The sequence below is a fragment of the Bos indicus genome, chromosome 1 (genome assembly GCF_029378745.1).
Source record: "Bos indicus isolate NIAB-ARS_2022 breed Sahiwal x Tharparkar chromosome 1, NIAB-ARS_B.indTharparkar_mat_pri_1.0, whole genome shotgun sequence".
Classification (NCBI taxonomy): Eukaryota; Metazoa; Chordata; class Mammalia; order Artiodactyla; family Bovidae; genus Bos; species Bos indicus.
This window is the reverse complement of record NC_091760.1, coordinates 121,317,040-121,334,545: the sequence shown is the minus strand read 5'-3', so window position 1 is coordinate 121,334,545 and position 17,506 is coordinate 121,317,040.

The following is a 17,506-nucleotide window of genomic DNA, read 5'->3' as shown; positions in this document are numbered from 1 at the left end:
TAACAACAGGATTATAAGAGGGACATGTCAGTGCAGTTAGATGTTTCATAATGCATATTAGAACAGAATAATTATTTGTAATGTGGAGGGAAAGTTTGGGGGTGTTGAAATATTGCTAAGGATTTGTGAACATAGAAAGGTTTGTACAAATTCTAACCAAGATCTCCTTAGACACAGTCTCCAAAGGCAGACTAGAAATATCTTCCTTGGTCACTAAACCTAGAGAAAAAAAGATTGAAAACTATTGGCAAAATCAGCTGGGAGCAAATGCATAAGGCTGTTCTTGATCCATGTGATCAGGATTTGGGCTTTATATTGTCAAGTAAACTCAAATCTAAAACGAACTATTGCCTAGGATCATGAAGGCTTGTGGTATGTGTTCTCTAACCAGTTAAGCATATCGCATAGACACACATATACCCACACAAAGAAAGTTGAATTTGAGGGATTTTCTTTTCTTTTTTATGTTTTTCCTCCTTTATACACATACATTTGCAGTTCCAATAAATTAAGAAAACCATTCTCTAGAACATAAATTTGCTAAAAGTTTCTGGCTCACTTTCCAGCCTTCAAGGACCAAAGGGTCTATGATGCTTCTTTACAAGCAGATGGAGAGAGACCAGGAAGTAATCATGGCAACCACCACCTAGGCTAAAGAAGGTGATTCTGCAGGGCCTGAGTTCTCCTGTCCATTTAGAATGAAGCCTAAACACAAAAGTAGTCAGCAAAGCCTCTAACACACACAAACACACACAGACACCAAGTCTCACAAAGAGTAAACCTACCCAGAGTGACTGGGCTTCCCTGGTGGCTCAGAGGGTAAAGCATCTGCCTACATTGTGGGAGACCCAGGTTCAAACCCTGGGTTGGGAAGATCCCCTGGAGAAGAAAATAGCAACCCACTCCAGTACTCTTGCCTGGAAAATTCCATGGATTGAGAAGCATGGTAGTAGCCTACAGTCCATGGGGTCACAAAGAGTCGGACACGACTGAGAGACTTCACTTACCCAGAGTGACTAGCACTTTCAGTGACCAAAGCCCAATTCACTCCAGTTCTAAACACCATAGCTTCCTGAAAAATGGACACTAAGGGCTTATAAAAAGATATGTCCAGGTTCAATGCACGATACTGGATGCTTGGGGCTAGTGCACTGGGACGACCCAGAGGGATGGTATGGGGAGGGAGGAAGGAAGAGGGTTCAGGATGGGGAACACATGTATACCTGTGGCGGATTCATTTTGATATTTGGCAAAACTAATACAATTATGTAAAGTTTAAAAATAAAATAAAATTAAAAAAAGAAAAAGACATGTCCTGGACACAAGTCTTCTTTCTTCTTCCCCATCCTCTCATGGAAGAAGCCCTCACCATGAAGATGATTTGGTCATTTCTGGAGGAACTAAATCTTTATCAGAGTGAATTCATACTTCCGAAGTATCTTCTGGCTTGGGAAATTTGGGGAGGGCACTCTTCCCATCTAGCCAGCATCATTCTACTCTTTAACATCTATGTTCTTCAGACTTCTCTCTGTCTCTACTGCTGAGATGTTGTTTACATTTTCTCAAAAGGTGCTCCCAGAGCTGCAGCCTCAGAATCACCTGAGAACTCATTAGAAACACAAACTCTCTGGTTCTACCTCAGGTCTACTGAATCAGAAGTCCTGGGGTGGGGCCAGCAATCACTGGTTGTTTTGTTTAAGAGACTCTGGGTGATTCTGAAGCTTGATCAAGTTGAAAAACCATCAGTTTAAAGGACCCTATCACTCACGCTGCTGATGGATATGTTATACTTATTTGTCTCTGAACTCAGAAGACAAATCTGGGAGTAGAGTCCAGGAAGCTGGACTGACAACTCTGAAGCTGAAAACTGACAGCAGAGAAGCCAAATCAGAGGACTGGCTTCTAGCTGCTCCTTATGGATGAAGAAGGTGGAGGGGAGGCAGCCACATGTCCTTCCCCAAAAAGAAGTCTGTCTCCCGAATGGGCAAGGGAGATACTAACCTCTGGTGTGGAGGGAAATGTGGAGGGAGGAGGGTTTGAGGGGAAGAGGCTGGAAGCTAGCTTCTCCAAAACAGAGAAGAGCTCAAATACCACCAGGCCAAAGGTGGTTTGAGGGGCTGGCCTCTGTACATGATTGAGAGTAGGAGACTAAATATGGGGCGCCTATGAGTGGTGGAGGAGATGTGAATCAAGTGGGTGTAAGAAGTGGAGGCAATGCCAGGAGGCATTTGAGGAGTGTGAAGGATGAGGACTCATGAAGGAAGGGGAGGGGAGTGACTGGTATAAAAGGATTAGGGAGGTGCAGAGGTGTCAGAGAGCAAGAGGAGGCTGTGGGGTTGTGAGAGGGTGTGTAGGAGTTTAATGGGGTATAGGGGTGAAAAGGTGTGGGTGGGGTGGTGAAGGACATGAGGAGGCTGAGAGGAGTAAGTGGGTGTGTGTGTGTGGGATAGGGTGAGAAGGAAAAAAAGTCAAGGGCTGGGAGGGACTGGGAAGGAGTGTGAGGACTAGAGGAGTTGTGAAGGACTGAGAGTGGGAAAGGATGAGAGTATGAGGTGTCAGAAGAAGTGGGAGACAGGGAGTAAGGAGGATGGAGCTGACCACAGGGGTCAGTCTCAAGGGCTGCTACAGGAGGCGGGGTCCTGCAAATAAACAGGGGTCCAAAAAGCCTGAGGAACTGCATAGGAAGCCAGGAAAACTTCACCCCTGACCCCTCACTCCTCCACCAGCCGGCTCTGATAAATCTGAGAATAAGCCCCCACCCCTCCGCACGCACTCTCGGGGTACCCGCCTCGCTCTGCTCAGTGTGGAGATCTGCTTCTGAGAGTAACTGATTAACACGTGCTGCGCTGAGCCCTATTGACAAATTAAGGGAACTCCTGAAATGTTAGCTGAGAATCTGTTCCCAGACTTTTCCGATGTGGGCTGTTTACCGGGCTGGCACCTGGGGCCCTTCACCCCTCCCTAATGTTTTCACCCCTCCCTCTTCCTTAACTCTGAATTCACAACTTTTACCAAAAAGAGAGAGGATTAAGATGGAGGGGGTGGATTTTCCACAACTGTCCATAGGAACAAGTTCTGCTTATCCAAGTCTTAGATCTCACTTCTCAGGGTGAAGATCTGCATGACCCTTGGAAATGCCCCTTGGCATCCAAGCCCAGTTCAGTATTACCCCAGCCTCCCCCTTCTCTTGGCCAGGAACAGGTAATTAGGGCCTGATGTCAGATGCAATGGGCGTTGGAGATAGGAGCACAATTTGGTCAGAGATTGTGTATCAAGAAGGAAGTGAGAAGGACTCTCCTTTTCTGTACCAACAAAACCTAGATCTGTCATCAACCAGGGAATAGCTGGTCTCTGAACCCCAACTTTAACACAGCCTGGCTATTCACCTGCACAAACACAATGTCTAGGGGTGGCAAATTTAGGCTATTTCAACTCAAGTTCCCTTGTTAATAGTAAAATTCGCATGCCTCCAAGCCATCCGTAAGTGTTCACTTGCTGGGTAGAATGGAATTTAATAGCAAGTAATTGTTGAGGATTATTAAAACAATATAAGCATTGTCTGCATGAATTAGGGGATAAGAATTATCTTTGAAGGGATAAAATGGTAGGAAGGTCTAGGATGCTCCCTCCAGCACCTGAAACCTTACTTTTTCACTTTATTAATAATTTCACTGCATAGTAAGATTAAAAAAAAATTCACAGATCCTGGCAGATGTCATTTTATAGTCGTCAGTAAGAATATTGTTAACACAGAAGTTAATGTGTACTATAGAATAATCTAAAAGATATTAAAGTTTTAGTGTCAGCCAAATGCAATCATTTTACCTTTAATGAACTGAACATTAATTTCATTTGCAAATAAATTTTCAGCAAAGATTTTGTGAACTACTCAACTCATAAGAATAAATCAGTTACCTTCATTTCTCAACTGTAGTTATAAACTAATTTTAGATCTATTTTTTCCTCTAAGGAAAATAACATTACTATAAGAGCTTGATTATTTTCAGAAATGATAAAAATCTTTCCTCCTTTATTTTCCATTAAAGTTGTGTTATTCATTTGAATAAGAATGGTTTTGGCAATTATATATCAATATTTTGTGTCAATAAAATTACTATATGTCATCTTGACCACTGCCAGAAAAAAACACATACAGACTTCACAATATAAATATTTGATGATATTTTAACTTTGACCAAAAATATGCACAATTTCTAGACGTCTTCCAGCAATAAGATTGAATGATCATCTCCCTTCAATTTGCTTTATTATAATAGAATAACTAAATGAACACAGAGACTAAATAATTTTTGATACCTAGAATATATGTGAAATATGTTTTATATAACAGATATTTTCTAACTAGATGTGGTTTATTAAAATGTATCTATTTAAAACTAAGCAAATTTGAAAATTTCTTGGTTTCCTAAACTGATTTTTACAAGAACTAGACCTGAACCTCTCTTTTATATTCATCATCATGGGTTGTGAATTCTAGGTCCCAATTCACCCATAAGCCTGAACAAACTTCATCTACCTCAAGTACAACTATAGGATAGCTGGAAACATATTGCTAGAGGCTAGAAACATATTATTGCCCTGCTTTCTTCATATCATTGTAAAATATCTCAAAGGACTGAGCCCTAAAATGTGCATTCTACCGCTTTAATTTCTAAATTCTCTAAAAGATTGGGGAATGGTGACAAGGGGCAAGGAGGGAAAAGGAAATACCTAGAGTCATTTTACTTTTAAATGAAACAATTTTTAAAAATAGTTTAAATGATTATAAGTTTAAGAAAATAAGAAAATATTCTCTGAGAACTTAAGTCTTATTTCTGTGTATATCCAATTTCCTACATTCCTAAACCTAAAGACAAAATACACAGGCTATCATTCACATTGTTTTCTGTGAAACTTACAGACTGTTTTGAAATTATTTATACCTACCACATTATTAATTAAATAACAAGGATAAACTAACGAATCTTACATGTAAATGAAGAAATTCTTAAGGAGGAATTACTGAAAAATAGAGGTTGTGTCCTTAATTTTTTTCTATATCCCTTAGGTTCATTCTTCTTTTGAGCCCCTCCTGATTCCAATTCTCTGCAAGTTACTTGTTCTCAAATTTATCTTTTTCTTTTGCATTCTGGGCTTGTTGTTGTTACCTTTCTACTGCTTTTGTGCTACACCAAAATTATCTGGGGGACAAAGGTTTTGTTAAAGAAACTTCCCCCAGCTCTGACCCATAACCCCCACGAGTGAAAAAGTAAATTCAGCCCATAGAACTAGAGAAGGGCTTCCAAGGAGAACTGCTGACCCACCCTCCTGTCCACCTGCATAAGGTTAAAGGAAACCTGAAAGAGACCTGGCCAGTGTTTGGAGAAACTATAGAGGCTCTTGGGACATTTAAATCTGCATCCGCAGATTGTGGCTTGAGTTTGTGCTTCTCTGGTCAACACCATCCTTTTGGAACAAAATAAACACTCCACTCACCCAAAGGAATGACACTCCCTAAAGGGAGTACTTCAAATACCCCAGTTCTTTTTAATTTGTCCTCTCTGTTACTACAGTTCTACCTGCCACAGAAATTAAGCCCTGGAAATTTGTGATGTGTTGCCATCTTGATGGCAAAGAAAGGAATGTGGAAAATTCTGAAGCCAGCTAGGAAACAAAGCCAAGGGAAGTTCATTTTTTTCCCCTATGTCAAAGTTCAGGGAAAGGCAGCCCAGCCCTCTAAATCATTTCGGATCTACAAAGTACTAGTTAAAAAGAGGGTTTGAACCAATTTTAGATTTTCACAAGATGGTTTTCTCCACCTGCTAAAGTATTTAGTTTTATTGGAGGAAGTATTCAGAACCATAAAGCTCAAAAGTCGAGAGAGAACTTCCCCAGTCCCACAGGGTTCCTGGGGCCCCGGAGAGCGTCTTCACTCTCATGGCTCCTCCAGGAACAATAAATCCTCCAGGATCTTCGGGTTTGTTTCCTAAACCTCCCCATTACCAATTGTCCTAGGCATTAGTCCCCCAGTTCTCCCCACTGTTCCTCTCTCTTCCTTCATCCACTCCCCATCTTTGTGGAAAAGTCATTTGTAGGAGAACTACAGTCTTGTGTCATGGGTATAATCAAACAAGAATTTCTTGACTCCCTCAAATATAAACTTTCCTACACTACCAGTTTTGTTTTCTGATTATCTTGTTGACTACTTGAAGGAGGGGGGGGGGTAGAAAAAAAAAGACCAGAGAGATGTGTATCCCACACCCGAACTGTCTTCTATTTAACTAGCAACTAGCAATCATCCGACATTAATTTATACGGTTTGCACAAATACCTAAGCTATTTAAAAGGCTGCTCTGGGTCGTGTGTGGCAGGGAACATCTATCTGGTGAATAGGCAGTGTCACACGGTAGCATGCTCCCTTGTCAAGGCCGATTGTGTTTTAGGCAAACATTTGCGCAAACATAAAGGCAAAGGTCAAGGACTGTTCAGTCCCAGTATGCGCTAATTCACCTAGCGAACCAATGGGGCAAAAGTTGCATTTTATATGCTCGCCCCGCCAGACCCAAGCGCAGGAGTCGCGCCTGCTAATGAACAAAATCGCCTCCGATCCGCGATCAGCTCTCTTGTCAACTTCTCTCCGGCTTCCTAAGTCAGTTTCTCTGGGCTTCCTCAGCAATAACTGGCAAAGATTTGTTTGCCAACAACTGGATCGGCTCTGCCCAACCTTTGGGGCAGCTCGCGTTCTTCCACTCTGCTAAGTAGCGGAGAACTAAAACTGATTAAAATCTGGCTCATGGAATACGCTTGCGGGTTACTGTTTAGTGCGTCAATGAACGACCACTCAGCATGGATGCCTAAATATTCGTGTCATGAAATACACAGCAGACCAACAATATTATTCAAACCACAAAACCGAATCCCAGAGCCGCGGACAGTAAAGTGCATATAAGTACGCATCTCCAACACGCATCTGTGGAAATGTGTGTGCGCGCGCTGGGAGCCGCCTTTCCAGTTTCTTTGGGGCCACTTTTCTACAATTCAGCGAACATGGGGTATCGCTTTCCAGTGAGATGTGTCTCTCACACTAATACATGTCTACACCATCTCCCACAGATCACTCCTAGTTATTTTTCTCACCCCTGGAAAAAAAAAAAAAAAAGATACAAGCGATTTCGAGTGGAAGTCAGCGTAAGCAATTCGGAAGTGGGAGACTTTTAGGGTTAAAGAAACGCGCCCGCGCTCCAACCCGTAGGGTTCACTTTGCATCAATAATCATCTGGGCGAGAACCAATGGCTGACTTTTTCGAAACCCTCCATTTAAGGGGAGAGTTTTTTCCCCTGATAAACCGGAGGGTCTCAGCTGTGCGCGTCCACAGGCAAATAGTTTACACGTGCAAAATTCATTTCTGCGAAGCGAGCCCCTGGCTCAGCTGCGGAGCGGCGCGGCGCTCGCCCGGGGCTAGAGGCCAGGACTTGTTGCCTCTGCGGCCCTAGCGGCTCTCCAAACCCTTGACACTCTGGGCTCCGGGGCCTCTGGGACCGTGATGACAGGGCTCGGGAAGAAAACGCCTCCCTGTAAAACATCCGCAAAAACAGAGCAAAGTAGCAGGAGGCAGCCATCCCAGGAGAGAGCCTGGAGTTAGTTTCTTTTCCCTAGAAACAACAGGAAAAATTCTCCCCGAAGTGCATTTTTACTGCTATCCAAAACCAAAGAGAACATAGGAGAGGAAAAAAAAAAAGTAACTTACCCCGACCTGCCACAATACTACATTTTGGGCGTCCTTTTAACACTTTGATTCTTCTTTTAATGTTGCAGCCTTTTCTTTCCTCTTGCCAGAAACCAACTTTCAAACTAGCTACAATGTAAAAAATAAATAAATAAATAAATAAATTAAAAACTAAATAAAACCGAGTTTTACCCTTCTCACATCTTGCCAGTTAGGATCTGCCTCAAGTACTTCTTCCTTCATTCTTTCTTTACCCAAATTTCCTAAACACCACCTGGGCAGCTTCACAAGGCTTAAAGTTTGTGTGGTTTGTGTGCGCAAATGTGCTAGTGTGTGTGTGAGTGTGTGTGTGTGTGTGCGCGCGCGCGCCCGCGCGGGTGTGGGGGTTAGTTGCTTTTAAAAAGACGTCGTTGTCATTCAGAGTAATAAAAGTGTGGCCCCCATCTTTGGGTGTGGGTTTTTACATGCACCTCTCATTTCAGTTAACTTTTTTCGAGCTGAGAAAAGCTGCTAGCTTACTTTCGGGAGACTTTGCTCGTTATTCATCTGTTTAGTCGCCTCAGAGGCACAAAAGCCGATCCGCGGCGTTATGAAAAATGGCCTGGGCGCGGAGAATGTCACAGTGGTCGGCGTATTATTTTAGCCTTCTTAAAAAAAAAAAAAAAAAAAAAAAAAACCTCAGGGAAAGTTTGCTTTTGATGAATTCAATAAAAGCGAAGCTGCAACGGAAGAGATTTTCAGCTAAAATCATACAGCATGGGGCAGAGCTTAAAACAGCCAGATGGCCAAAGGTAGATAGACTCGGTTTCAAAACCAAGATCTGGAGTTCCGCTGGCTGAGCTTCTTAGTTTATTTAATCCCGCATGTATCTTTATTTTTTTTTTTTCAATTGATTTCCCCCGCTCTTTTTTTCACCTCACTTGTGGTCCCCCACCCCACTATCCACCCCAGAGCTGCTGGCGAGACCCCGTCTAGGGATTTGCAGAAGTCACTTTGCAATTTCCCCTTTGATAATAGAGTTAAACTTTGCAGCGCACGCAGCCTGGAGAGAAGCTAACTCTGAAGGCGGTAGGCCCGCTGTTTGTGACCCATCGTCAGGTTCTTAGTTCAAATGCTGCGGCCTTTGACAGCTAAGGCCTTTGAATATAAGGAGAAATGTGTTCATCCCACCCTGCCGGACCGCGCCCCCTCCCCCATCCGCAACCTCGGAAAATCAGAAGAGCTCGGCTTACTCAGTTTTTTACCCTCATGGGTCCCTCCCATACAATCCCAGCCTGAACAGCGTTAGAGTCCCATGTAAATTTCTTAAGGGTCTCCTATAATATCCTTAGGAACTCCTATAATATCCTTAGGGGCTCCTATAATATCAAAGAGGAACAGACTGGAGTGGCCACTGTGTCTTCATTCCGACTTGGAAGGGGAGTTGTGAAATTAACATGTATCCTATTTAAACCTTGTTCTTGAAGTCTGATGTTGGCTAAGCAGAGAACTTGGGGAGGGGACAGTGAAAACGGATGACAGGACTTAATACCTGTGCCCCTCCTCTCAAGATGTAAGGCAGGATCGGAAAGCACCCAGGATCCCATTCCTCAGACCCGGCCTTCACAGGATTTAATTTGGTTTGCCGGTTTGACCACCGCCTCCAGGAAGGCCTCCGGAACTCTGTCCTAGAATCACTGAGACTCTCCAGGCTGAGGTGGGTGTGAAGGGGGCGGGTCTTCAGAAGGAGTTGGCGAATTGGGCGCCTCCTCTTCTAGGCTAAACCCAGAAGACACTACCCCCCCGCCCCCGCCCGCCCACATACACATAGCAGACGGTTAGGGGCATGGCAGGAAAAGTGGACACAACGATCCAGAGGAACAAGGATTAGAACTGGAGATTCGACTGGACTAGCACTGGAGATCCTGCGGGGGCAGAGAAAGGGGAGGAACCCCGTGACGTGCCCCACCTACCCAAGCCAAAGAGGAGATGCAGCCCAGGAAAGGAGAACCCTGGGTCCTTCAGGGACCGCCCCCCACCCTACCCCCGCCGCCCCCGCTCCTAGTACCTGCTGTGCCACTTCGTAAGGGTCCCTGAATAAAGTCTCAGTCCTCTGTTTCCTTGTGGCTCAGCTGGTAAAGAATCGGCCTACAACGGGGCAGACCTGGGTTCGATCCCTGGTTTGGGAAGACACCCTGAAGAAGGGAAAGGCTACCCACTCCAGTATTCTGGCCTGGAGAATTTCATGGACTGTATAGTCCATGGGGTCGCAAAAAGTCGGACAGGGCTAAGCAACTTTCACTTCTGTTTCCTCATCTCTAAAATGGGCATAAAAGTAGACTCTGTTTCAAACCCGGGTTTTCGTTCGTTCGTTTTAAATAGGACTGAGAGTGCAAAGCACGTAGAGAAGGAGCACAGTAAATATTTACTGCCCTGTTGCAGGGTTACTTCTGCTGTTTTTGCTATAAATGCTGAGGTAGGCTTTGTGGGGACAGTACCCTGAAGCATAGGCTCCCAACAAGCGGGTCTTCGGACCCACATTCTCCCTCTCCCGGCTCTGGAGATTCAGGATCAGGTCCCTGGAAACCGACGGAAACCTCGACAATCCTGGGGTTGGACTGGCTGTCCCCTCCCGGGTCGACCTAGTCCTAGTGGCTGCCTGGCTGTCCCCCTCCTTTCCCTGCGGAAAGCCAGGGAACCCACGTGCCTCTGGGAAGACCTGGAGTGTCCCCCAACCTGGTCTCTCAACAGTGCCCAGACTCCAGAGAAAGCCTACAGCATGGATTGAAAAAGACGAGGCATTCACTTTTCTTTTGGAAGTGAAGGGAAACAAATGGGAAAGGGGAACTGGTGGAAAGATGTGGGGGCAGCTGAGAGGCTCAGGCCACGCACCCGCTCACTCCAGGTTAACACCTCGGAGCTTCCCTTGGAAATGTTTTTTGCAGGGAATGCCTTTTTTTTTTTTCTTTCTTTCTTTCTTTTTTTTTTTTTTTTTTTTGCAGAGGGAGGAAACCTCTGCAGTGGGCCCCGCAGACCTGAGGGCAAGAGGGTGGAGAGGAGGGGGCTGGGCCCTCGGGAATGAAAGTTGTAGCCCCCAACTGCTCCAGGACCCTGGAGGAAAGCAGCAGATCGGAATCCAGACCTCATCTCTGAAATAACTATCATAATCAATGTCCCCATCTTGTGGGACAAACCGAACTAAAAATCCACAAGACCTGAGGCTGGTTCACATCAACCAGCTTTAAGGGACACGTAGACCACAAGCCCCTTTACCTCCATTTGGAGTCCTCCACTCCTTTGTGGTGCTGGAAGTTGAGAAAGGTGATTCCTGGTCCCCACCTGGTCTAAAGAGGCAATGAGAACCAGAGTTCCGTCAATGTTTTCCCTACTTTGGGCATCTTGCACTTCAGACCTAAATTAGAGCACTCCCACGGGCCCTCAAGAGAAAGAGGTACCCAAAGAGAAGGAAGTACCTCAAGAGAAGGGGGTACCTCAAGAGAAGGGGGTACAACAAAGTCCAACTGAGGCCTCGGATTCTCGCTCCTGCAGGGGAAGATGAGTCAAGCATCCCTGATTTTAGGGCGGGGTCCGCTCCCTCCTCTCCTCTCCTCGCTGCTGCCCAGGTTCTTTCTCAGGCGGGTGACAGTGTTCCTGGTCGCATATCACCTCGAATATTTACACCCTCAAGAAGTGAGTGAGGGGGATTCCAGGACTGACTTCTGTGCCTAGGTTGCTCCGAAATGGGGGGAGTCTATTGGCTTACTTCTAAAGATTTCTGTAGTTTTCACTCAGAAAAACAAACTGCCTGTGGCCAATAGACATTTGTGGGGGTGGGGTGGAGCCGATTTACATAACTGTCCTAGCATACCTCTGACCTCTGGGCTGAAGATTTCATATGATTGATGAACAGCCTCTGCTTTGCGCTTTACAATTATAATTAAACTACTAGAGACTCAGCCCAATTAAATAAACCTGTCCAGCTCTGACGTGATGAACTGTATGATCTGTCCAAGGCACTCGCTTAACCTCAGCTTTTAGGGCACTCCATTCAGACAACGCCACTGGGCCAACGTTTACTCATGACATATTTCACCCCCCACTCCCTACCCGAAATATCCCTCTCTTTCTTTTTTCCTGTCTCTCTCTCTCTTTCTCCCCCTCTCTCTCAATTCTCCCTGTTCTCGGCTTTCTGGGTCGGGCAAGTATACATAGAAAGGAACTTGGGCGCAGGGTGGATGACTTTCCCACCCGAAGTGGAGCTCTCGCATTAATTGTCCCAATAAATTGAGATATAGTGTGCATAATGCAACGGAACAATATGGTTATAGTCCACGTGTATGACTTAATTAAGCTATTTGCAGCTTGATGCTGCAAGTCAACGGGTGTGCAAGTGGATTAACAATTGCCTGCTCCCTTATCCTCAGGATGGCGCATAATTACTTTACTAGCGGTACATATCAATTTTTGATGATTGTGGAAGCCATGCTCGCTTCACCAAGAGCCGCTTAATAACTCTCCGTTGTGTATTAAAAAAGTAGTGTTTGGAAATATTTTGAAGCCGCTCCCAACGTTTTTATAGGTACTGATGGTGGCCTTTAATGGGCTGCCATTTTATTCCTGATGTATATTTTATAAAGGGGCAAAGGCTAAACTCCTAAGTCCCTGCTCCGAGAGAGAATTGGAGTCCCCCTCCTGCTCTCCACCCAGCGAACGCCTCGCGCTTCGCTCCAAGCCGAGTTGGCTGACGGGTACGCTGTGGATCCCTATAAAGGCCCGGCGGCGTCCTTTAAACTCTCTTTCAGATTCCCCGCTCTCTCTCTCTCTCTCTCTCTCTCTCTCTCTCTCTCTCTGTCACACACACACACACACACACACACACAATCTCTTTCTACTTAAAGATGATTCAGAGTGACTATGAGCTCCCCCTCCTTTCAGGAGCCTCATCTCAGCTCCACAAACACCTCTGTGTCCTGAAGGATGTATGTCCTCATGGGTAAGCCTAAGAAAAGCAAGGCGTCTGGTGGCCCAGCGGGGAAGTGTGTATAACACGGGTTGATAAAATTTGCAAGAGGGCTAATAAAATTACACAATCTGATGACAGAGACATTGACATTTTGACTTCCTCGGTTCCTTGCCCTTTGTTTGGAGTAAGATGGCGCCAAAGCCCCTGCTCACTTCCATCCTGGTGGCCTGCTGGTTGGGGATGGTGATGACGATGTGCATTTGTTTCCTGTGATTTACTATTTGAATCTTAAGGCTGATCGTTTGACCTCTCTGGATTGAACTAAATTCATCACCTATAATTTTATTAAAAAGCCTCATGGCCATCAATCATAATGAGAGCATTGAGAGCCAACGTTTTCCAGGGAAATGTGTCAACTTCACAGACACATGGCACTTACACCATCCCTTTCAAGCTGTCCTGAACTGAGCAGGCACACACCTAGGGTTCCCTCTGAGGACACAAGGTTAATTCAGCTCCCATGGGTGATGACATTTGAAAAGAGGAGCTCTTTGCTTGCCTAAGACCAAAGCTGAGTGAGATGATGCCAAGATTTAGGCTGAGTTCTAAATGAGTCCCCTTCCTTTGGACTCAAGAAATGGTTTAGGAACTATGCATCCATCTTGAATCCAAAGAAAAATTTAAAACATCCCCCACCCCATTCCTGTGAAATCAGGATCAGAGTTGATCTCCCTCATTCTTAATATTGCTGCTGTAAATCACTTTGAAACTACAGTCTATCTCAGCCCTACATCTTTCTGAGTATCCATGTTATTGCTTTCTAGTGAATAAGTGTTACATCAGTCTCATTAAAACAGTTAAGAAGGGTAAAAATTTCCAGTGGTCTTTAGACCCAACTTAAAACTAAGGTGACAGAGTCCCTATTTTGGGTCTTTAGACCCAACTTAAAACTAAGGTGACAGAGTCCCCATTTTGGAGGTTTCTTGGTTGAAGTCTATTTGTTCTACCTGAAGCAGGTGATGTTTCAGCAGAGACATCTGAATGACAGCGGGAGTGAAAGACAAATCTAATAAAGCCTAATAAAGCATGAGCATTGAAATGTCATTAAACTTACAAAGATGAGACTCAGAATCACCAAAAAGGTAAATGTCTTCATTAGTCTGATCTCTGAAGACTGTCGAACATTTCATTAATTTATAATTTATGATTGTTTGACAAATATTGAAAAGTATGTAAATATGAGCCAGATAATGTCTTTTCTGCGGGAGATGAGGAAATGACCCAAACTGTACGTGCCTGCAAGATTACACACAGGACCCAGCTCTCTGTTATCAAACTGTGCCGCCCCTTTAGCCAACATATTGTGCAAGTGACAAGTGAAATAGTGCAGATAAACCAATGGTTTAAAACGTAATAAAGACAACAGCCATTTGCATTTTTTACATTTTATTACAAAGGTAATTTACTATGACACATTTCTGAATGTAATTTATGAAAACATGTTAAAGCAATTACATTGCATATACAGCCCTCAGAGCTACAAAATTCAGATAAATAATATTATAGACCTTCAGAGACTTTCACTATTGAAAACATATCCTTTATTTCAAAAATGGGCTGTACAGAAGAAAATAATGGCATTAAATTTTTAAATTAAGAATAAAAGCTTAGAGAACAATAGAAAGTAAATGAATAATATTCTTTGCTGGAGTTGAAAAATTAAACCTTTATGATGACAATGTGCTTATTTCACAGGGTTTATTATCAAGTTGTTTTTTTTTTTCCCCCCCTCTCCTTCCTGGAGTCAAGGTTAAGTGCAAAGTATTAAAGGTTTGGGGGGAGAGAGAAACAAGAGGAAGGTCTGTTTCCTCTTTCAAACTTCTGAGCTCGTTCCTTCACTCCATTTCTCTTTTCCTAAGCACAGGACTGTGCCAGCTTTGAAAACTAAAGAAAAATCCATTCCCTGAAGGTCAGTACTGTCCGAGCTGATCCTTCAAGCAGATTTTCTATACCAGCCTGTCATGAGTTATCAGAATGGGAGAAGATTCTATGGGGGAAAGGAGGAGGAAAGTTTACATACTAGAACAGGAAATAAAAATTGAAATTAACCAGGAAATGTTTAATTTCTGCTCCCATTTCCCAGACATCAATTTATTTCATAATAACTTCATATTATGTTTTAAATCTGGAATGCACAGTTAGATACTTAAGAGTCAGCCTCCAACTATTCTTATCAACTTTGGCGGGGGAGGTGGGATCTGCCTTCCTTTTGTCTTTATAGGTAAAATGTTTTGCAAATGCTTTAGCTTTAAAAGTCAACGATAAAAGCAAGCCTGAAACAGGCCCTTTACCTACCTGTGTGGGGAATGCCATGGGTTTATTCTGCAACCTTGAGACTCTCTGCAAGGCCTGTTGCATATTTGCTTGTTTTGCTTGGAAGATCCCTTAGGCAGTGTTACCTGCCATGACGGACTTACAGCCAGTTTCCCTCCCAGTCCTATTAAACCTTCAAGTTGAAGAAAAAAAAAAAAAAGACCTTGACACAACTCAAATCCGAATTCGGGGCACTGAAAGCATATAAGAATTGTGCCTAGCCCTCTTTTTCAATTGGGAAATGTAACCGGCCTCCAAAATTTCCACCACGCCTCCCTGTTGGATGGCTCAACACACTCAGGTGGATGCACAGGTACAAGGGTTCTTGAAGGAGGCCCACAGAGTGCTGCCCAGTTGCCACACGTGGACCGTCGCCGAATGTGGCACAGTACTTGAGAGGAGTGGGCAAGTGAGGCCCCGGTCTAGTGACCTGGACTCGCGAACTCTCTGCTGACGAACTTGTGCTCTGCCCCTCCCCCTACTATACAGAGCACGTGCCTGAGGTTCCTTCCACCTTCAAGAAAAGAAGAGGACGTCGGGATGCTCCTCCGCCAAACATCCCACAGGTTGACGTCACTGGTGGACAGGCCAGCAATTATCCCCCTACCCTACCCTTTCAGCGCCCTGGGTCGCCTTCTACCTGGGCTTTGGAGAGAATTCTCACTTTAACACCAGAAGTCGCCCCCACCAGCGATCCCAAGTGCAGCCAAGGCTGAGGCCTAAATCTGTTAGTCCCTGGCCCTAGTCGGGTCTCGGTACCCCTCTTTGGCTCCAGAGCTGGACAGGGCCAAGGAGGTGGGCTGTGGGTTAGTTTTCACCAGGGTTAAGTCAGTCCTCGGTTCCAGCCTTTGTCTCTGTTGAAATGTTTAGGGGCTGCATATGCTTTTGTGTTGCAAACAGCAAGCGGGGTCCCCAGGAGTCCCTAAGCCCATGCCTTGACGCGAGCACAGTCTCCCTGGACGACTGTGACTCGGTGGGCCTCCGGGTGATGGTCTTGAGCAAGCACACTGCCACACACATCCGAGCCAGAGCAGACGGGCAGCTCCTGCGTGCTCACATACACACAGAAAGTTCCTAAGAATGAATTGTACTGATGATAAACTCTCTGAATTCAGGGACTGGATGAAGGAGGGAAATATAATCGGGGAGGGGATCAATAAAGAGAAGGGGCAGAGGGAAAAAAATACCTGCTGATGTGTCAACTGAAACGGGCAAACACTCTTCTAATAACAAATGAAACAATGAAAGGGATGCATTGTTTCCTGTTAAGCGCTCCATCCTTGACCCCGTTTCTATCTGCACCGCCATGTTTTGATGACTTCAAGTATATGCAAAAACAAACTTTCCCGTGGCGTTATTTTTTCCCCTTCCTTCTACTCGGCTTGTCAAGCTTTTCTTTCCAAACAGTCAGATGATTTTAAAAAGAAGGCAAAGGAGAAGAAGCGGGGTGGGGAGGGAACTCCACCACCATCTCTACCCAAGAAATGATAAATAGCTTCGAATAGCTAATCGCTGGAGGGCGCGTTTACCAATTCATAATCATTTATTCTGGGTGATGTATGGCTCTTACTCTTAAATCTGAAAAGCTTCTATTTGAAGGTGTAAATAGCTTTTTTTTCTTTCCTGCAGTAAACCTTCCTGCATTAGCAGTGATTGATCTCATGTACAATTCGTCCCAGAGTGCCATTTTACAGGGGGAACACTAGCTTTTGGAGATTAACTGGGGAGTCTGTTACATATTAATGAAGCCGGGAGATATACTAACGTTTTGGTAATTTAGTTATTTGTGTCTATAGCTATCGTCGTTATTTTCTTTTAGACCCCTGCGGTTGTTATCCATCGAATTAAAAAGTGGTCCTTAGAATTATTTTTTTCCACTGGCGACTAAACGCCATTTAATGTGAAAAACAAATGTTGACTTCTCTCTTGAAGGAAGTGTGTTTCTTGGCAAGACATCAAAGTGTTTTAAACTGTATTAGTGGGTGATGTTAGTTTTCTTACTCCGCGGAGCCTGCGCTGAAGTAATAGCTAACTAGAGGAAAAAGAAGTCTTGGCTTGCCTCTGTCTTAGAAAAATTATTTGATCTTCTAGGAGAGGGGGAGGTTAAAACTCTAGGATAAAAGGGTTTCTGGCAAAGGGTCCCCCAAAACATTTGGAAATCCAAATCAGTGTTGGGAGTGGAGGTGGGGGAGGAGGGGCGGAGATTGCTCATTGATTTGCAACTTGATAATTAATATCCCATCAAATGAGACATCAACGTCATTAATGCCTGTGTATTCCCGGAGAGAGATTTAGTGAATTGCAAACCCGAATAAAAGCCACATTCAGCAAAGAGATTGCTTCATGGACCGGGATAAGATAGCACTACTTTTCTGTTTTCTTGTAGGGTTTTGATGGGGAAGGAGGTTTCCTAAAATGCTCTGGATAACAACCGAAGATCTAGGGGAATGTCTGCGGGCAGGAA